Below are 22835 nucleotides of genomic sequence, written 5' to 3'. Positions count from 1 at the left end.
GAATTCCTTATATGGTAAGCATCGCGCACGTCGCCGCGTCATAATCGCGGCGACGTCGCGTCACGTCATCGCAAGAGGATTTCGGCGCGGATTTCAATGCGATGGTGTGTACACGCCATCGCATAGAAATCTGCTGAAATCCTCGAGAGGATTTATCCGCGGATACGGTCCGCTGGACCGTATCCGCGGATAAATCCTCTCGTGTGTATGGGGCCTGAGATTTAGAACAGCCATGTTAAAGTATGGCCGTCGTTCCTGCGTCGAATTTAATTTTTTTTTTTTGCGTAAGACGTCCGGGAATATGAAAGTACGTTACGCACGTCGCCGTTCAAAAAAACACGTCGGGGCGCAGTAATTTTGCGCAAAGCACGGCGGGAAATTTCCAAACGGAGCATGCGCAGAACGTTCGGTGCGGGAACGCGCCTAATTTAAATGGTACACGCCCCATTTGAATTAGGCGGGCTTGCGCCGGACGGCTTTACGTTACACCGACGTAAGTTTACACGCAAGTGCTTGGTGAATCAGGCACTTGCGCTGAAAACTTGCGGCGGTGTAATGTAAAGACGATACGTTGCACCGCCGCAGGTCTCTGTGAATCTGGCCCTATGTGTATACCAAAGCTGGCTGAGACCCTGGAAAGCTGTAAATCACTGAAATAGATACCACTACATCAGTGATATACAGGTATTCTGGGTCCCGTGCTGACTGGCGGGCCTGATGCATTATGAACATAGGAGGCCTGTTACTTAGCATGTGCGCCATTCAGAGAATACATATAATTTTCTGAATTAATACAAAACATTTTCTGCTTTGGACAAGATGATATCACAGCCTGGCCTCTCCACCTTGTCCAATCAGAGAATGCTTTGCATCAGACTGGCTGCTCAGCACAAGACCTGGAAGCATATGGAGATCACTGGAGCATTGGTGTCTACCTTAGTGATTTCCAGCTTCCCAGTAGGGATGAGCTTCGTATTCGAGTCGAACTCACGTTCGACTCGAACATCGTATGTTCGATCGTTCGTCGAATTACAAATGTTTTGGGCCGTTCGCGACCAAATTTGAGTGGCGTGTCTCGGCCCATAATTCACTGCGGCATCGCAGTGCATTGCTGGCTGATGATTGGCCAAGCATGCACTATGACCCGCATGCTTGGCCAATCACAGCGCGCAAAAAACGGAGAGCCATAATTGGCCAAAGCCAGGGTGGCTTTGGCCAATTATGGCTATGGGGGTTTAGTACACGCCCCACACTATATAATGCTGCCTGGAAGTCGGCCTTGTGTAGTGTGTTGGTGGTTTACAGAGAGAGACAGAGAGAGAGAGAGTGTCATTTTTTTGGAGTTCGATAGAGCAGGCAGGCAGGTAGGCTAGTCAGTTAGAGTTACAGGGCCAGATTCACGTAGGAGATACGACGGTGTATCTCCAGATTCCTCCGTCGTATCTCTGAGTGTGAGGCGTCGTATCCTGGCGCCTGATTCAAAGAATCAGATACGGCAGAATTTCTCTAAGATACGACCAGCGTAAGTCTCTTACGCCGTCATATCTTAGTTGCATATTTACGCTGGCCGCTAGGTGGCGCTTCTGTCGATTTTTTGCAAGGTATATGTAAATTAGGTAGATACGCCGATTCAGAAACGTACGTCCGCCCGGCGCATTTTTGTACGTCTTTACGTTAGGCTTTTTCCGGTGTAAAGTTACCCCTGCTATATGAGGCGTATCCTATGTTAAGTATGGACGTCGTTCCCGCGTCGAATTTTGAAAATTTTACGTCGTTTGCGTAAGTCGTCTGTGAATGGGGCTGTGCGTAGTTTATGTTCACGTCGAAAGCATTGGCTTTTTGCGTGTTAATTTGGAGCATGCGCATTGGGTTACTCTCATGGACGGCGCATGCGCCGTTAGTCAAAAACGTCATTTACATTGGGTCATGTTTTATTAACACAAAACACGCCCACCTCTTCACAATTTGAATTAGGCGCGCTTACGCCGGCAGATTTACGCTACGCCGCCGTAACTTAGGGCGCAGGTTCTTGGTGAATACAGAACCTGCCTCCCTGAGATACGCTACGCCCGCAGAAAAATAAGCCGATCTACGTGAATCTACCCCACAGTGTGTAGAGGATATATATGCATCCCAGGTGTTGTATATATATCTATACACTGTATTGAGTTTAGATAGATCCGCTCTTCCTAATATACTGGCAGGCAGGTGATTGTGCTAGCTGCAGTATTTTCACGTGGTGTACTGTCTGTGTCCTCTGTATAGTGTGCACCTAAAGCTACGTTAATAGATTTGCTGGTGTTTCTCATATTAAAGCGGAGGTTCACACAAAAAGGGAACCTCCGCTTTTTGGATCCCTCCCCCCCTCCAGTGACACATTTGGCACCTTTCAGGGGGAGGGAGGTGCAGATACCTGTCTGAGACAGGTATTTGCACCACTTCCGGGTCTGATCCCGTGGGAAATCGAGCCTGTGATGTCACCCACCCCCCCCCCTCGCTGTCTTCTGGGAAACACTGTTCCCAGGAGAGATCAGGGGGACCAGTGACGGCACGCCGCGATCCTCGCGCATGCGCAGTAGGGATTCGGGCAGTGAAGCCATCAGGCTTCACTTCCTGATTCCCTCACCGAGGATGGCGGCGGAAGCAGCCAAGGACCGAGCGATTGCTCAGCCTTGGCTGCTGACATTGCAGGCATGCTGGACAGGTAAGTGTCCTTTTTTTAAAAGTCAGCAGCTGCCGTATTTGTAGCTGCTGACTTTAAAAAAAATAATTGGGCCGAACCTCCGCTTTAAATCTTAAAGGCAGTAGAGCTGCACGATTCTCGGAAAAATGAGAATCACGATTCTTTTGCTTAGAATGAAGATCACGATTCTCTCACGATTCTCAAAAAAATGCATGGTGCTTTTGTTAGCATGCATTTTTGTGTATATATATATATGTGTGTGTGTGTGTAAATAAAATAAAAAATCACAAAAATAAAAATGCATGCTAACAAAAGCACCATGCATTTTGGTGCAGCGGCATTAAAAAATAAAATTAAAAAAAGGCCCATGCACTTTGGTGCTATTAAGGGGTGGCAGGCAGTTCATTCTCAAATTAACAGGCTGTTCTGCAGCAAGGCACATACTCTGATATATCGCATAGATGTGAAGTTGAACCTTTAAAACACAGTCAGGAGGCCGAGGGGCATCAAAAACCACAGCAGTGATAGCTGATAATAGCATGGCTGTTTTGTACAACGTCACTACAGTACTACCCTACCTCACTGCACACTCACTGCTGTGCTCCTCGTTTCCCAAGACAAGCGTGAGACACTGTCTGTGTCTCTTCACCGCCCATGCCCAGCGGCACACCGCTTCACGCATTGAACTGACGTCAGTCCCAGTTGCTGACGTCAGTTCCCATATCTGCCATTTGCGTTCCACGCTAGTTACATGGAACCGGCAGCTACATATAAAGATTGCGGGTCATCCCGTGTGGAGATCGCGGGAGGGGGGGTGAATCGAGATCGCAATATTCTCGCGATTAATCGTGTAGCTCTAAAAGGCAGGGATCTTCTCATATTAATACCACAGGCAGGGGATCATTCTGCAAGTATTTTCACGTGGTGTGCTGTGTCCTCCACAGTGTGCACCTAAAGCCACGTAAATACAATTGCTGTTGTTGTCAAATTAATATCACAGGCAGTGGCTGATCAGCAAGTATTTTCACTGCGCCCACCAAGACTAACTGTGAGGGCTTACAGTGTTGTGGCAACACCAACATCTAGGGCCTAAATTTCTGCAGAGTATATACGACGGGCTCCTACTTTCAAACATCCAACTTAAAAATGACTCCTACTTACTTGCAAACGGAAGGAGACAACAGGAAGTGAGAGGAAATCTACCCCTAGGAAGGGAAATTCTCTACCGTAAGAGGTGTCTCCTGTCCACTGATGCTTTATCACCAATCCTTGCTTCACTAAAAAATCAAAAGTTTCAAAAAATCATTTGTTATTGGGACAGAGAGTGAGGTGCAATCTTCTGAATAGATGCGCACAGACAGCAAAACAAATGTTACAGGGGTGATAACCCCTCTCTATGTTTTCCAAAAAGCTTAAAAAATAGATTTTTTTGCCTGGAGCTACACTTTAAAAAAGTACCAGTTCAAAATGACAAACAGATTATACTTAACAACAAACCTACAGTGCCTGTCTTGTTTTCACCGCCTGTATACTGCTGTTCAAAGTATATAGGGCCAAAGGGGCTGGTAATGACCTGGGGGAGGGGGGGCAGGGAAACCCATGCTATTTTTTTCAATGATTTTCATCCATTTTGCAGGGACCAGACATTACATTAACCACTTCCAGACCTTAGGTGTTTTTCAGATTTGGTGTTTTGCAAGACTAAAACTGTTTTTTCTGCTAGAAAATTACTTAAAACCCCCAAACATTATATATTTTTTTTCTAACACCCTAGAGAATAAAATAGTGGTCATTGCAATACTTTTTGTCACACCGTATTTGCGCAGCGGTCTTACAAGCGCACTTTTTTTGTAAAAAATTCACTTTTTTGAATTAAAAAATAATACAACAATAAATTTGGCCCAATTTTTTTATATATTGTGAAAGATAATGTTACGCCGAGTAAAATGATACCCAACATGTCACGCTTAAAAATTGCGCCCGCTCGTGGCATGGCGTCAAACTTTTACCCTTAAAAATCGACGTTTAAAAAATTCTATAGGTTGCATTTTTTGAGCTACAGAGTAGCTCTAGGGCTAGAATTAATGCTCTCGCTCTAACGATCGCGGTGATACCTCACTTGTGTGATTTGAATGCCGTTTTCATATGCGGGTGCTACTCGCGTATGCGTTCGCTTCTGCACGCGAGCTCGTCGGGACGGGGCGCTTTAAAAAAAAAAAAATGTTGTTTTCTTATTTCTTTTTATTTATTTTATTACTTTTTACACTGAAAAAAAAAATAATAATTTGATCACTTTTATTCCTATTATAAGGAATGTAAACATCCCTTGTAATAGAAAAAAGCATGACAGGTCCTCTTAAATATGAGATCTGGGGTCAAAAAGACCTCAGATCTCATATTTAGACTAAAATGCAAGAAAAAAAAAAATTGAAACTGTCATTTTTTCAAATGACAAAAAAAAAATGTTTCTTTAAGACGCTGGGCGGGACTGACGTTTTGACGTCACTTCCACCCAGCAGAGCTATGGGGACAGGCGAAGGAGATTTTTCCTTCAGTCTCGTCCCCAGTCAGCAGCCGAACGCACCCGATCTCCTCCGCCGCTACCGACGGCTCCGGTAAGCGGCGGAGGGCGCGGGAGAGCGGCGGGAGGGGGGGCCCTCTCCCGCCACCGATAACGGCGATCTCGCGGCGAATCCGCCGTGGAGACCGCCGTTATCGTGTACCGGACCGTGCACACTAAAGATGGATACCTCGTTTGTGGCAGCAGCTGCTGCCGTTACCGAGATATCCATCTTTAAAAAGAGAACGTACATCGTCGTGCGCAGGTCTGGAAGTGGTTAAAGCCGCAATCAGTTTTAAATTACTTTTTTCTTATAATAACACCCAGCAGGTCCGATATTTAAAGGAATTTTTCAATTATTTTTTTCACTTTAAGCAACATTAAAATCACTGGGGCAAGACCCGGGTTCTCAAACCCGTTTTAAGACAATAACGACAATAACTTGCATATTAGCCTTTAAAATCAACACTTTTGAATTCGAACGTTCGAGTCCCATAGACTTCAATGGGGTTCTAAAAGTTTGCGTGAACGTTCGGTCCGTTCGACGGTTCTGGTGCGAACCGAACGGGGGGTTGTTCAGCTCATCCCTACTTCCCAGTGCATTGGGCAGGTATGGTATATACTAAGTTACATTGGTCCAAGCTGGACCAATGTTTCTATGTAAAAATATACCATGACTAGAATTCTTTAAGCAAGTTTGATTACATGCAGACTCATCAAACTGAGTTTCAACATACCTAATATTTAAAGCATCCATGAAAACATGGAAAAGTTGGGTTACATAAATATAAATGCTTTAAACCAATATTACATTTAACTAGTTCCAGATTAGGAATTGACAGGGAACATTTTGCATATTTATGTTGTGGTTAAAATAAAAGTAAAACTTAAGACTTCTTGCTAATCATTCCGAGTCGGAACTGGAAACCCTCCAGACTTTGATGATGTAGAGAGTGATAGTCACACCAGAGGGGATTGAAAGTCGAGTGATAAAGGCCAAGCTCAGGATATTAATCTTAATGTACACATTCATTCCAAGCCAACAGCAGCCCAAACTGAGGTTACTAAATATGAAGAATGAAAAGAACTCTTTAGGGATTTTTGGATTTACTGATAGGATAATGGTGTAGTCATCATGAGCAATACTGGAATTTGTTGAAAATCTCCCATTATGTGCAGACAGAAAGAAAACAGAGAAATGGTTAAAGACCAACTCCAGTCGACCACTGCAGTGTGGTCAGTAAGCTGCATATTCTGTGCAGGAAAATCAAGTTAAATCCCAAGTACAGTATTGTGCATCTCTGTGTTCTTAACGCAAAGATTTTGGATGTAATCTCTCTAAAGGGTACACAAATGCAAAGAAACGTATTTAGTAGAGTTGAGAAAGTGAAAAAGCTTTTTTTTTTGCTGTGTATGCCATCATGACCATTTTATAATTTGTTGGCCTTTTGGCTAAGACCAAGTCAAGTCATAGTATCTGTTCTTATCAGTGTCCAGTAGGGATGCTCCACTGTCATTCTGGCCTCCTGACGACTGGGATGGCTTACTATAGAGTATCCCTGCCGGTATCATGGGGGTCCTGAGAGTTATCAGGACCAAAATTTGAGCTCAAACTTTGTAAGTGTCATGAACGGGTGCTCCTGAACACTCCCCAAAGATTCATTACTAGCTGACTTCTAGAGGCCTCAAAGCAGACTGCCTGATTTTCAGTTTGCTTGATCTTCTCTTAAGGTTTCTGGTCCTTATTTTATTAGCGTTACATTTTATAACTTTACATCTGACATTAGAGTTTCCAGTTCAATTGGCAATAAGGCACAATCTTGGTGATCATAACAGAGAGGTTCAGCAGGGAGGGTGGGTTCAGATCAACTAAGTGTCTCTTCTATGATTACTAATTTGTCTGCATTAAGACATCAGGGAGTTACATTAGAAATATTCCAAAGCACTGAACAACTTAAAATACACAAGTACTGCCAAATCTCAATTCCTTTGTGAGCTCCAGGCTGACCCTCTTCTTCCTTTTTCTATCTTTATTCTGGTCTCTTCCTCCTTTTATTTTCCTCCATTCTTTTCTGTGCTTAATCTTGTTACTGTGTCTGGCTATATTCTCAGGAACAGGTCCAGGGGTTTTCCAACCTTCTCTCCAATGCCCACCTCCCACCCTGCCCTCATTATTTCCCCCACTGTGCATTTGTTCCTGTACCTTTAATTCTTATTTGATGATTAGATTTGGTATATTCCTGGTCCCTTGTGGATCAGGTCTATGCTTCCTAACTTTTGATAATGATTAATATTCTTTTGTGACTTCAGAATACTTACCTGAGAACTTCCACTGCTATTATTTGTTTCATTGATGATGGTCTACAATATCTCTGTTTACTTTTACTTTATTGGCCTTCTGTCTATAATATAACATCAACCTGTGATCTGACTATTGTTTAATGATATATTTTTTTCTGTGTGATATTTTTTAATAAAAATATTGAATTATAAAAGACACAAGTAAAGGGATTCTGGTTTAGGTGCTATTTTCTTTCTGATTGATTAGATATGTAAATGTGGCATTGGGCATAATGGCTAATGCGTCTGATACTATTTGTGGGGTAATAAGTATTCCTTTTGGCTGCTTTACTAATAGATGTAGACCACAGTATAGCCCATCTATATTCTGCGCCTGCACCCTAGAGCAATATGTTGCTTTTACCAGCTCTTACTATTCCATCAAATGCAGAAAATGCTGGTCGCATAAAACGGTATGCCAAGACTGCCTTGTGACAAATTTCCTTTGTAAATTTACCTTTACCTTGTGTACCTCTAGCTTCATGCATATGTTTTTCTCCAACAGATCGTATTCTTCTGTATTTTGGAATATCTGAAATAAGTCAATTGTCACCTAATTTAAAAGCTGGCCTGCTATATCAGAGCATTGAAATGGGGTGAAATGCATCAGTAGCTGGCTGTTAATAGTTCCAAAGTAAATTTGTATGATGCAAAGTAGCTGTGTGTGGCTTCATAGTGGCTTACAGTGCCTGTATAGGAGTTGATGGACCTTTGGTTCCCTGCACCTGAGAACTTGCTGACAGTACAAATTAAATTCCAGCTTAAATCGCAACTATGGCTTGAAAAATAGAGAACCCAAACCCCCACTCATTTTTGGATATTTATTTTTTGTCATTTTGTAACTTTTCTGATGTTTTGAAGCTGTACTTCTGTCCTACCTCGCCTCGGTGAGGTACGTCATTTCCACTTTCATTGGCTCCTGGCATTGCTGTGTCATCAATCCCAGGAGTCATTAGGCATCCCCCACAGCTAGCTATACATTATTTCAAAACCGTAAATTATGTGATGCTAGGTGGAAACCTGACCAACATTTAGTGGAGCACGCTTCCTTCCCACTGCACATGTGCAAGATCAGAAGGTGCATGCTGGGTAGCCAGCATGTACCTATTCCCGGAATTTAAACCAAATCGTCCTCGCAGGAACCACACTAAAACGGTTGGTTTTTCTGACCCCGAATCGGAATTTGCCTATGATACCATGGGCACCACGCGGTCAGATTCATCACCTGAACGAACCTCTTTACCTGTCACACGATCCTCCCATGCAGACAATGGTAATCATCCTCATCCTCACCCTCATGGACCCGACAAACCAGTAAAAAATAAAACATCGCTTTCAAGAAGACACGAAGGGGGGGGGGAAACGACATAAAGACACAAAAACCTCACTACACCCTTCGGGGTCGGCTGAAACAGTAACTTCCAATGTTCTAAATACATCCAGCAGAACTTTTACCATCGCATAAAGACACAAAAACCTCACTACACCCTTCGGGGTCGGCTGAAACAGTAACTTCCAATGTTCTAAATACATCCAGCAGAACTTTTACCATCGCAGAGACTGCCTTGCTTTCAAAGGGACTGAACTTTTGTCCGACTACTCACTTCAACCTTTTTGGGACGATACTGGACGTGAACAAGTTTTCTCGAAGCCTCACTTTGAAGAAGCATTTCTTCACACCCACATCAGAGGTTATTATTGCTTCTCCTGGCAGCCCGACTATTGGTGAGTCTGTATCACTTCCCATATTATTTCCAGAGGTTTGTGCCTTACAGGACCTCACTGATCTGGCCACTGAGTCTGATCCTTGCCCCATTGATCCCACCAATGGCGATAGCCATATTCCTTTTAAACTACGCTCTGAATTTTACCCGGTGGGCTCAAGGGGAAAGGATCTTGACCTTTTTCAAAAACTTGTTGAAAGGGATCTTACTCACCTTTCCCGGGCATGTCATAGGAAACATATTGGTTGTAATTTGTCTAAAGATGAAATAGATGCATTAAAAGTTTTAAGTGAAGATAAAAGCATTACCATCCGCAATTCAGACAAAGGAGGTACTGTTGTTATCTTGGATTCTTCTGCATATAGCAATGAAGCTTTGAGACAACTTTCTGATATCCATACATACTCTTCACTGAAGTCTGACCCCACTGTTCCTTTTAGCAAAGAGCTTACCATACTTTTAGATCGTGCCGTGCAGGCAGGTATTTTTACAGCTAAGGAACGGGATTTGTTTATTCCTGTCAACCCAATCATGCCCATTTTTCACCATCTGCCCAAAATCCACAAGGGTCTAGTTCCACTTGTTGGTAAACCAATTGTGGCAGGCATTGGTTCATTAAATGAACGTTTGGGCTATTGGGTTGACAGTCAATTACAACCCTTAGTTCTGAGTCTCCCAGGATATCTTCGTGATACCAAAGATTTACTCAATAAACTTCATGAGTTTGCATGGTCTGATAATCACAGGTGGATCAGTTGCGACATTACAAGCCTCTACTCCAGTATTCCTCACCATCTGGGCATTGAGGCAGTGAGGGCTTCCCTAAAAGAGTCAGGGAAGTTTTCCCTGGTTTTACAGGAGTTCATATGTCAAGCTTTAGAATATCTTTTGAAACATAATTTTTTCATGTTTGACGGGGGCTACTACCTCCAAAAATGTGGGGCCTCCATGGGAGCCAAATTTTCTCCCTCTCTTGCAAACCTCTACATGGGTTGGTGGGAGAGGTCCCGCATTTTTGGATGTAGTAGTCCCCGCCGTCTGGACACTGCATTTTACTGTCGCTATATAGACGACTTACTGTTCATCATTAATGATATCGACATTGATCTAGACACTTGGTTGGCCTATTTAAATGATAACTGTCTAAACTTAAAATTCACAGGAGATTTGCAAACAACTTCCATTGAATATCTGGATGTTAGACTTTCTGGTACTGGTGGTACAATTACCACCAGTCTCCATCGGAAAACGACTGCAGGAAATCCCCATTTACGGGCGGATTCTGCACATCCCGGACATACCATCAATGCTGTCCCCTACGGCCAATTTCTTAGGCTTAAACGCCTGTATAGTTCTCCTGAGAATTTTTCTGCAGAGGCAACTAAAATGTCGCACAGGTTCAGAGAAAGGGGATACCCCATTAAAATTATTAATAGAGCTCTATCTAGAGCCAGTACTATACCCAGGTAATCCCCTTTAAGCAATTCCCATATTTCAGCTAAAAATATACATGGTACCCCTTTTTGTAATGTCCCCGTTTTCTCCACGCCATATAGTTCTGAATTTAATAAAATCAAGTCCATTGTCAATAAATATCTCCCTATACTATATGGCGACACTACTTATCAGCACATTTTGGAGAAGGGTATTAGGGCTGTTTCCCGTAGAGCCCCGACCCTGGGTAGTAAGTTGTCCCCAAGTCTTTTCCAAAGTCATAACACCAACATGAATTGGCTACAGTTTTAGTGCACTTTTAAATGCGGCACCAATGGATGCAGGTATTGTAAACTGATTAAAACTGGACAACATGTCCATTCTTATTCCAGTGAAAAAAGTTTCTCCATCAAACATTTCATAAATTGCAACACAAAATTTGTCATATATGTGGTTGGTTGCAGCACATGCAAACTCCAGTACGTGGGTCATACCACCCGCAGACTGAAAAACAGATTGCGCGACCACCAATATGACATTGACAAAAATCATGATACCAATGTGGCTAGACATTGGAATATCACACATTCTAAAGATATATGCAGCTTTACTGTTCAAGGCATGGAAAAAATTACTACACCTATCAGAGGGGGTGACAAATTTAGAAATTTGTGTAGGAGAGAGGTATTCTGGATATTCTCTCTTCACACAAGAATTCCCAGGGGACTTAATTTTGAATGGGATGTTTCCCATTTTTATGATTGACCAGCCTACCGGGTTTTTCTATTACACCATTTGGTGAACTAGGCCACTACATCTATATCCATATTTCATGAGCGTTTGTCCAGTTCATCTAGCTCATGTTCATGTTTTGCGATTTTTCACATTTTTTACAAGCGACCTTTCGATTTTTCATATGTGATTTTTATTTTTTATTTTATTTCATTTTATTCTATTCATACGTTTGTATTCACATGTGCGGTGAATTAGCCCACTATACAATATTCGCACTCCATGAACTTTGTTCAGCCCCTCATGTTTTGTGACTTTTCGCATTTAATTTTTCACATGCGATTTTTCACATATGGGTTTTTTTCACATATGATTTTTTACAATCTCTATATATGTGCTTGCATGCCTATATGCCTCATTATTAACAATATTTCATTATTGGGTTTATAGGCTTTTATGTCATACTTGATTCCTGATTTTTTTCTGTCTCCCTCCGCATGCATGCGCGTGTCTACATGTATGTACATCATGTGTGTGTGCGTATGGGTGCAGACTTTGACATGCATGCATGTTGATGGACACTTTTGCTAACTGCAGATCTTATTCCATTTATTTATTTATTGGGTCCTGGTATTAGTTGATGTTTTATGGGGCTCTTTATCCGCGATAACTGTTCACTTCGTATGGATATGTACATTAGTTACGACTCCTATAACTTTCTCATAACATCATAACATCCCAGTATACCCATTATAGATATGGATCTTGAGGGTTCTACTTACTTATTTTTACTCATAACTCTAAAATGAAAAAAAGTTTTTATATATATGGAAACCTTATTAGTTTCAAGACAAATTTCTTTTGGTACCCTTTCCCCTCTTTTTTATATGTACAGTTTTCATATGTTTTGTGCATATATTATTTACCGCTTTGTTGGTCCTTCTACAGCACACAGAAACGGATGTCTACGCACACACATATATAATTGAGGGATGTTATACATTCCCTCAGTGATGTACCCTTTGAAATCTTGTCATTTTTTTACTTTTTTCACTTTTTTCCTTTATCACACAATATTATTACCAACATCTTGTATTTATATAATAATTCATTTGTTATTTTTACACATTATATATATGTTTACACATATCTTCACACTCTATATTATTCACTAATATTTCGTTATATTATGATATATAATGCAATTTGTATCTTGCTCACATGATTTTGTCCTTGCTTTAAGACAAAATGACATTACATACCTCATGATAAGGATTTACATGTCTTATATAGTATAACATAATAAAACACTTTATTTATTTATTTTTATTCAAAACATACATGTTTTTTCACTTCTTGTGTGTCTCACATTATTGAGACACACATACTGATATTTCTTATCATCCCTTCTGCATAATATACACACACATATACTGTATATGTATGTGCATTTTTTTTACCACGATATATCACTGTTTCTTTAGACCCACATGTATATTCATAATCCTCTTTTGGGTTACACGTATATATCATATATTATGTCATTCTATTTTTATTCTCAGGAATAAAATGTTGGCTTTTTTGGCAACATTTATTGTTGCTTTTTATACCGCATATATATATTTTTGTAATTTCACATGCAAGGCTGTTGTGTGTGTGTTTTTTCACTTAATCCCCCCCCCCAGCATGTGTTTTGAATACCGGCAATTTTCTGGAACCAATCAGATGCTGAGCGGGGTAATTTGAGTACAAATTATTGTGTGTATATATACTTGTTACTTTTCATTTTATTTGTAGCTATGACTAAGCATTGATATCCAATGCGAAACGCGTCAGCTGTTTTTCCCACTGTGTGCTGATACCTGTAGTGCATTTTTCCTTCACCCAATAAAGGGCACGTCTTTTTTAAGAATTTGGAGTGCGGCTGTCCATATTTTCCTTCTTTTACACATCCTGTGCATTGCCGGCACCCACTGGTTCCTGAGTGGACATTGATTATTCCAGTGTGCTCACCTGGAGCGGCAGCTCTCCTACCTATTCCCGGAAGAGAGTCCCAGATATGTGGGCATATACATAGTGGTAAATGGCAGCCCATTCCCTCCCACCCTTCTAACCAGCTAAACACAATGGGGGGTGGGATATTACATCTTCACAGACTTCACTCCCATGTTATTCTAGAACACACCATGTTATTCCCAAAAAAATTTAAATAAAGATTTGATTTCAAATATATATGTTAAAGACCATTTAAAACAGGTTATTGATATTTATTATTTTATTATAATTTTTTTTTATTCTGTATCCCAAAGGCTGTTTTTTTTTTAACATGTGACTATAAACTCCTCCTGTTGCAGGGAGGGAGGGGGAGAGGTGATCTTCCTTCCAGCACCGCAGCGCCAGGGAGGAAGTGGGAGCTGGGTGCCTGTATAAACTGGGTAGCCGCTCCTTCCCCCAAAAAAATTACTTACCAAAAGTGGCATGTCAGGGGGTCACCATCACTTAACGCGGAAGTTCCATTTTTGGGTGGAACTCTGCTTTAAGTGTTAACAAAAGAAAAAAATGATCACAAAAATGTTATACTTACAAATTCCTATAAAGGCCTTTTGGCTAAGATCAAGTGTAGTTCTGCTACGTCCCCCCGACGTTCCCCCCGACGGTCGGCCTTGGGGGGAACGTTCCTTTTCGGAGGACCCCCCCCCCTTGCTGCTATTGGCCTTAGTCTTCTAAAGGCGGTTGGAGGCTGAGTGAGGGGCCCCTTGGGGGGTACCCCTGATCTGAGGAGGTGGCGAGGCATCTTTTGGTGCCAAGATGGCATTCCGTGGCATGCGGGATTCAATCCGGTTCTTGGTGAAGCCGGAATTCAAAGTTGAAGTCAACTTGAGGACTATCGTTGTGGACGTTCTGATGGAGTTTCTAGATTTGCGGGTAAGAGACATAGTATGCTTGCAATATTTTCCTCAGCAGAGGTTATATGATGTAACTTTTCTTTCCATCGAGATCTACTGGAACATCTATGAGAAAATAAGACTTACAGATAATGTTTTGTTGAAGAAAATGGAGATTATTCCCCTGTTCATGCAAGAGGAGAAAGCAATTGTAGTACACATGTATAATCCCTTTGCAGATGTAAGCCTGGTTAGGGCCTTTTTGATCAACTACTGTGAGGACTTCCGTGGTGGGGATAAGGTACTAAATAAGTTAGATATATGGACCGGTAAATATAGATTCTATGGAAAATTCTGCCCAGACTCAGACTGTGTTGGCGGGGTGAGGAGGTCCCCTGCGGTGTTCAACATTGGTGGGAAGAGAGGCTTTCTCTTTTATTCTGGGCAACTGGTTTATTGCAGAAAATGCGCTGTTTGTGGCCACATAAGTGCGGATTGTGATCGGGGGGGTAAGTGTAGGTACTGTTGGACTGAGGATCACGCCTCCAAAGATTGCAGACAGAAAAAGATGTGCGACATTTGTAAGACACCGGGTCATCTTGTGAGACAATGTAAGGAACACGCTGCAGCAAAGATGAACACAGAGTTGCTCAGGAAGATAGACAGAAATCTTGATAAAAAGGAGAGGGAGAAGCAGAGGTTAGCATATATAGCTCGGAGGGAAGGTAGCAGAGCTAGGCCTGCTGATGTGGGCCAGTCTGCTGGGTCCTCAGAGCATAAGGCCAATGACGCTGCACCTGCAGTTCAAGCCGAGGCGGTGAACAGTGAGGTCAGCGCTGCTACTGTGGTTACGGTGGCCAGTACTAGTACTGACTCTGGGAGCCTTGATGCTGCTGTAGGGGAAGAAACCAGTGTGGTCCAGGACCATCAGGAAGTGGAGGAGGATGGATCCCGACGTGTCAACAGGATGGCGGTTCGAAAGAGAAGCAGAAGAGTCTGGCATTGTCATGCCTTGGACGTCTCTCTGATCTGATGAGCGGGGCTGTCATTCAGTGTGGAGGAGGAGGGTGAGGAAGGTGATGAGGAGATGGACATTAACGAGAGCCTGGAATGTGGGCATCGGCTGGTAATCTTAAAGGATGAGACTGCTCAGTCCTCCACTAAAAGAGCTCGGGAGGAAGGAGCAGGAGGGGGAGGTGAATCCTGAGTCTGCCAGTTCACCTTTCACAAGGAAAAGGCTGACATATACTAGTGTGGCAAGTAAAGGGTTGGAGAAGGGTACGCAATTTGAATAAGTTGTTGATATGGCTGTGCAAACCTTTTTGATATATTTTTGAATGGCTTTGACTGTGAGTTCCGTGAATGTCAGAAGTATATGTTCAGGGTGGAGGAGGGCAGCGGTCTTTGACTATTTGGAAGGGGTGTGCCTTTGATATCATCTATGTCCAGGAGTGTGGTATTGAAACAGCCTTATGTGAGGAGTGGAAACATGGGGTGTCTGTGTGGTCTCCCATGTGTGAGTCCAGGAACGAAGGGGTGGGGGAAGGAAGGTGGTGATGAAGAGCGTAAAGCTGGGTGGATATAACTTTCCAAACATTGGCCTTTTTTTAGAGGTCCAGTGGTGGTTGGTCCACCTCAGAACTTTTCTTGCAGGTGGGAAAGCGGCAGCTTTGATGCGTTATAAGATTGGATGGCCCTTGCTGAAGTGGGTTTGGTGGTGTGGGAAAGATCTCACAAGACCAATGTCCTTGCTATCACCAGTGTATTACTTAAAAATGACAAGCTTTTTTCAGATAAATCAATTACAGGAGTTGGGGGAGGGGGCTTTTAAGAAAGAGACTCTGTGGAATTGGCTAAGAAGAGGTGAACTGCCAACTAATATTTTTTTGTCTAAGTCTTAAAAAAGTGGAAATTTGTTGGAAGAATTTACTGTACAAAGGCATAACTAACAAGCAGCGGGAGGTGGTATAGTTATCTCTGCATAATTGTTTACCTACAATGTCTTTTTTAAAGTCCAGAGATTTGGTGAGGAGGGAGGTATACCCTAGAGATGGGTGTGGGGAGATTGAAAACATGAGACGTGTTTTGGGAGTGCTGTTTTGTTAAAAAAGTTTGGATGCTACTGCGTGGCTTTGTGGAAAGGGTGGTGGAGGTGGAAGTTGTGTCTTTTGAAAATTGTGTTTTTGGTTTGGTGGGAGGTGGAAAGAAAAGGCAACACATGATGTTTGTTTTGTCTGCCGTGATAGGGGAGGCAGTGTGGGAGACATGGTGTGCCTTTGTGAAGAAAAAGATGGCTAACTGAGAAAGATAGTGTTGATTGGGTGATGGCAAAAATGTTTTACGTTCTGGTGGTGGAAAGGAGGAGTATGGGGGAGGAGGAGGCTAATGTGTTTTGGAATTTTGAGAGGTGGCGGGTGGGGGAGGGATAGGATGTAAATGTTTGTATTGTATATATGAAATTTTATTTATAATTTTACCTTTTTTACGTTTTGCTATGCTAGTATGATGCAAGGAACATGGCTCTGTTGTCAGTACGGTGTGGAGTTATGCTTGAGTCTGTGATTCAGTGAGTGTGAGTAGCGTTTAAAAAAAAAATCTGTTCTTATCAGTTGCCAGAGGAGGGCAGATGCAAATCTAATGGTGCCATTGCACCTGGAAGGACGGTTTCTGTAGGGATTCATGCCTGTGCGCCCTGACAGATGTTGGGGGCCAGCTATGGTCGAGTCTGAGCCGTCCGGAAGGGTGCTCCTGGTGAGGATAGGTGCTGCATTGGGTCTGGCCTATTGGATGGGTCTTTTTCCAGCCTTCTGGCTGGTGTTGGTGTGGGTGCTGTTCCTGTCAGCGTCCGGTGGAGGAGCTGGCATCACCATGTAGCTGAGGCGGGGTGGTGCCATGCAAATTCACCGGATTGATGGGGGCCTGGAAGGGCTCGTCCCGGTGGAGGCTGTTATGCATCCAGCAGCTCTCCCTGAGACAAATTGCAGATTAGACATTCTTATAATATGTCAAAAAAAAAGTTAGATTTTATTTCCATCATTTACACTTTCAAAATTACAGAAAACAAAAAAATGGCATCTGCAAAAGTTTGGGCACCCTGCAGAATTTATAGCATGCACTGCCCCCTTTGCAAAGCTGAGACCTGCCAGTGTCATGGATTGTTCTCAATCATCGTCTGGGATGACCAGGTGATGTCAATCTCAAAGGTTTTAAATGCCCAGACTCATCTGACCTTGCCCCAACAATCAGCACCATGGGTTCTTCTAAGCAGTTGTCTAGAAAACTGAAACTGAAATAGTTGATGCTCACAAAGCTGGAGAAGGCTATAAGAAGTTAGCAAAGCATTTTCAGATGTCAATATCCTCTGTTCGGAATGTAATTAAGAAATGTCAGTCATCAGGAACAGTGGAAGTTAAAGCAAGATCTGGAAAAGCAAGAAAAGTATCAGACAGAACAGCTTGCAGGACTGTGAGAAAAGCAATTCAAAACCCACGTTTGACTGCATGATCCCTCCAGAAAGATCTGGCAGACACTGGAGTTGTGGTACACTATTCCACTATAAAGAGATACTTGTACAAATATGGTCTTAATGGAAGAGTCATCAGAAGAAAACCTCTTCTACGTCCTCACCACAAAAATCAGGGTTTGAACTTTGCAAATGAACATATAGACAAGCCTGATGCATTTTGGAGACAAGTTCTGTGGACTGATGAGGTTAAAATAGAACTTTTCAGCCGGAATGAGCAAAGTTACGTTTGGAGAAGAAAAGGGCACAGAATTTAATGATAAGAACCTCTGTCCAACTGTTAAGCATGGGGGTGGATCAATCATGCTTTGGGGTTGTATTGCAGCCAGTGGCACAGGGAACATTTCACGAGTAGAAGGAAGAATGGATTCAATAACATTTCAGCAAATTTTGGATGGTAACTTGATGCCATCTGTGAAAAAGCTGAAGTTAAAGAGAGGATGGCTTCTACAAATGGATAATGATCCTAAACACACCTCAAAATCCATGGGGGATTACATCAAGAGGCGTAAACTGAAGGTTTTGCCATGGCCTTCACAATCTCCTGACCTCAACATAATTGAAAATCTATGGATAGACCTTAAAAGAGCAGTGCGTGACAGACAGCCCAGAAATTTCAAAGAACTGGAAGACTTTTGTAAGGAAGAATGGGCAAAGATACCTCAAACAAGAATTGAAATTGCTGGCTACAAAAAGCGTTTACAAGCTGTGATACTTGCCAAAGGGGGCAGTACAAGATATTAACTCTGCAGGGTGCTCAAACTTTTTCAGACGCCATTTTTTTGTTTTCTGTAATTTTGAAAGTGTAAATGATGGAAATAAAATCTAACTTTTTTGACATATAAGAATGTCTAATCTGTAATTTGATGCCTTTTGGAGATTCTTCCATCTTTCCTTGGCTTCGTTATGCACATTAATACAAGTTTTTACCTGGGGTGCCCAAACTTTCGATCCCCACTGTATGTGCCCCTGGTGTGGCAGTCCAGGGGTGTGGACAATCACTGTGAGTGAGGGTCACTTTGATTTATGGCGCCATGGTCACTGCACCATATTACATGCTTTTTTTTCCCACCTGCCTCCTGGGCTGGACCTTTTGGCTGGGACCGGAGGATTTTTTTTATTCCTGGCTGTTGTACTCTCCTGTGTTATCTCTTTATGTGTGTGCACATTTTTTTGGCATCGGGTGAAGTTTTTTGAGTTTCACACGCAATGAGCTTTCAATTTTTGTATTATAAATAATAATTCTTATAAAGGCCACCTTACATTTTGACACATCTGATGACATGCAATGACCTCTAAAATTTACAAAAAAAAAACTTGACTTACTAATGCATGGGTGAGAAAGAACAGGATAAGAGTCTGCGTGGTCAGGAAGTCACCACCAGCATTTCTTGTGAAAATATTGGTGACAAGACCACTGGTGATAACAGTCAATACAAGGGCTTTCTATCACATCACTGTGGAGGTCTATGAATTCTTGGCAATCTCACTAAAGCAGAAACTCAATTAGTCATCTCCGTTTACATACACCAGAAACAGTTAGACATTTTCAATTAATTTTTATTGTGTTTCGACACAGATTAAACTTTACTCAGTAAATAAAGGAATCCAAAAAAAACAAAATATAACATCCTCAGAGTATTGGTGAAAGAGACCACCATGTATCCCTAAAAAAACAAACATGTAGAAGCTGTTCTTCTATTTAAGAGGGAGTTATGTGAAAGCAGATTTTGGATGGCTTAAATTATAAATCATTAGGAATAAAATTAAAACATTACTCCTGAGAAAGACATGCATTGTATAATAAGCATTTGCCCAGTTATATTTTAATCGATGGAACATTTGACTAATATTTCAACATATCACATTATGCATGGTATTTGTCTATTTTTTTTTTTTTTAGTGAGTGCTTTACGTGTTAAAGTAAACCTGTGCTTTTCCCAGATAGAACAAAGCAAAAGATTCACTTCCTCTCCAGAAGTACATATTTACTGGTCTTTTGCTCCTTTTACGCAGATGTGAGGAATGTCCAGGGTATATTATAAGGGGCATGGGTTGCAAACTACACATAATGCATTTCCTTTATTTCCTAGTGCTGAAACGAGCATCTGGGGAGGGGTAAGGAATTAAAGCACATCTGTGGCTTTGCCCTGACTAGGGATGAGCCGAACACCCCCCGGCTCGGTTACATCAGCATCAGGTGCTTGGTAGCTGCTGGTGATTCAAGACTGATTAATTTTTATGAAGGTCAGTTGATCGACTGAGTCGGTGGACAGGCGCACCCTGTAATCGGTTACAAAGCCTCCAGCAGCACTGAAAGTTCCTTTCCGAAAGAACGCTGGATGCAGGACAGGCCAGTAGCTCAATTACATACTGTGCAAGCTCTGGCCAGTGATCCACCCTTAAGACCCAGAAACCCAGAGGATTTTCGGTGGGAAAGGTGTCCAAGTCTGATCTTGCCCCTAGGTATTCCCGCACCATGTAAAACAGACGCTGGCGATGGTTGCTGGAACCGATCATCCCTTGGGGCTGCGGGCTAAAAAATTGTCTGAACGCATCGGTCAGACGGCCACCTTCTCCACCGCTCCTTTGACTGACAGAAGCCTCAGCAACACGTTGTCCAGGACCAGGATTTTGTAATCTCCCAGTCTCTGGGAACGCGTTGCACAGACCTTTCTGCAAGGCCTCCCGAAGATGTTTCATTCTCTGCTCCCTCTGCGACGGCAAGATGAGGTCCACAAACTTGCCCTTGTAACGTGGATCAAGGAGGGTTGCCAGCCAGTAATGATCCCTCTCCTTGATACCACGAATACGAGGATCCTTCCGCAGGTTTTGCAGGATCAGGGAGGCCATGCTGCGTAGGTTTACTGAGGCATTCGGTCCAGAGTCCTCTGGGTCACTCAGGACGACATGAGCTGCAGCCACCTCCTCCCAGCCACGTACAAGTCCATGGGTTTCTTGGGACTGGAATTGATCCCTTGAAGACTGCCGCTGATGCTGAGTGCTAGGCTCTACCTACATGCTGACACAATCCTCCTCCTCCTCCTCTTCCTGTGTGATAGGTGGGCAAGCAGGAACACTGTCTGGATAAAGGGGGCCTTGAGAGGTAAGGAAGTCCTCCTCTCCCTCCCTCTGTTCTGCCTCAAGTGCCCTGTCCATTATTCCATGCAGCGTGTGCTCCAACAGGTGGATAAGAGGGACAGTGTCACTAATGCATGCACTGTCACTGCTCACCATCCTTGTGGCCTCCTCAAATGGTGACAGGACAGTGCGTGGGGAAAAATAACAAGCTCCCCTGACCCTGTCCTGGTGCCATATTGGCACAGATACTCATTGATGGCCCTCTGCTGCGTGTGCAGCCGCTGAAGCATGGCCAACGTAGATTTCCACCTGGTGGGCATGTCACAGATTAGGCGGTTCTTGGGCAGGTTGTATTCCTTTTGGAGGTCAGCCAGCCGAGCACTGGCATTATATGACCATCAGAAATGAACAAAGAGTTTCCTGGCCTGCTTTAGGACATCCTGTAAGCCCAGGTACCTGCCCAAGAACTGCTGCAGCACCAAGTTAAGGACGTGAAGACTGGAGAAAAAGACTGGACAGCCGCACTTCCACGAAATTCTTAAAATGTTGCACTGCGGTATCATCGCTTAGTCATAGCGCTGATACCCCAGTGCGAAACGCGTCAACTATCCACCCCACTGTCTGCTGTGATCTGTAGTGCTGTTTCCATTTTTTACCATTAAAAGCAACATTTTAAGAATTTCGTGGAAGTGCGGCTGTCCAGTCTTTTTCTCCAGTCTTCACTCCGTGCATTGCCTGCACCCACGCTTCTGAGAGGACACTGATTGCTGAGTGCACTCACCTGGAGCGGCAGTTTCCCTTTTCTCTACAAGTTAAGGACGTGAGGTAACAGGGCACATGGGTCGGATTTCCCTGTCAGAGGGCGAAAAGGAGGTTGGTGCCATTGTCGCAAACCACCATTCCTGGCTTAAGCTGGCGTAGTGTCAACCACCTCTGAGCCTGCCCCTGCAGAGCTGACAGAACCTTTGCCCCAGTGTGGCTCCTGTCCCCCAAACACACCAGCTCAAGCACCGCATGGCATCTTTTTGCCTGTGTACCTGCGTAGCCCCCTGAACGCCTACGGAGCACCGCTGGTTCCAAGGACAAATCAGCGCAAGAAGAGGCCATGGAGGAAGAAGAAGAGGAGGGGGTGGAAGAGAGAGGTGTGTCACAATCACCAGTAGTAGCATTTTGGAGGCGTGGTGGCGGAACAACCTCCAACACTACTGTACTTTGCCCTGCATCCTTCCCAGCTGCCAGCTGAGTCACCCAATGCACCGTGAAAGATAAGTAATGTCCCTGTCCATGCCTGCTGGACCATGAGTCAGCAGTAATATGCACCTTACCGCTGACCACCCTGTCCAGCGAGGCATGGACATTGCCTTCCACATGCCGGTAGAGAGCCGGAATCGCCTTCCATGAGAAAAAGTGGCGTTTGGGAACCTGCCACTGAGGTACCGCACATTCCACAAACTCACAGAAGGGGGCAGAGTGTACCAACTGAAAAGACGGCAGTTAAAGTGCTAGCAATTTAGCCAAGCTAGCATTCAACCGCTGGGCATGTGGATGGCTGGGAGCGAACTTCTTTTGGCGCTGCAGCAGCTGGGGAAATTTGCCTGGTAAAATCTGACGTCGGTGTACTGATAGCAGATTGCCCGCAAGTACTTGGCTGTGACACACCTAATTCTACACCTTCATTCCTCTCAGTGGAGTTTTTTTTAGAGAGGACTGAAAGTATAGTGGGGTTGGAGATCCCAGCTGATAAGGTTCAAGGAGAGGTCCACTTTGTTCTTTGGTGTATGTCTTTTAGGTACGCTTGGCAACCAACTGCATGGCAGGTCGACATATGTCTGGTCAAGCATGTGGTGCCCAAGCGAGTGATGTTTTTGCCACG

The sequence above is a fragment of the Rana temporaria genome, chromosome 1 (genome assembly GCF_905171775.1).
Source record: "Rana temporaria chromosome 1, aRanTem1.1, whole genome shotgun sequence".
NCBI classification, from domain to species: domain Eukaryota; kingdom Metazoa; phylum Chordata; class Amphibia; order Anura; family Ranidae; genus Rana; species Rana temporaria.
This window is presented reverse-complemented; position numbering follows the sequence as displayed.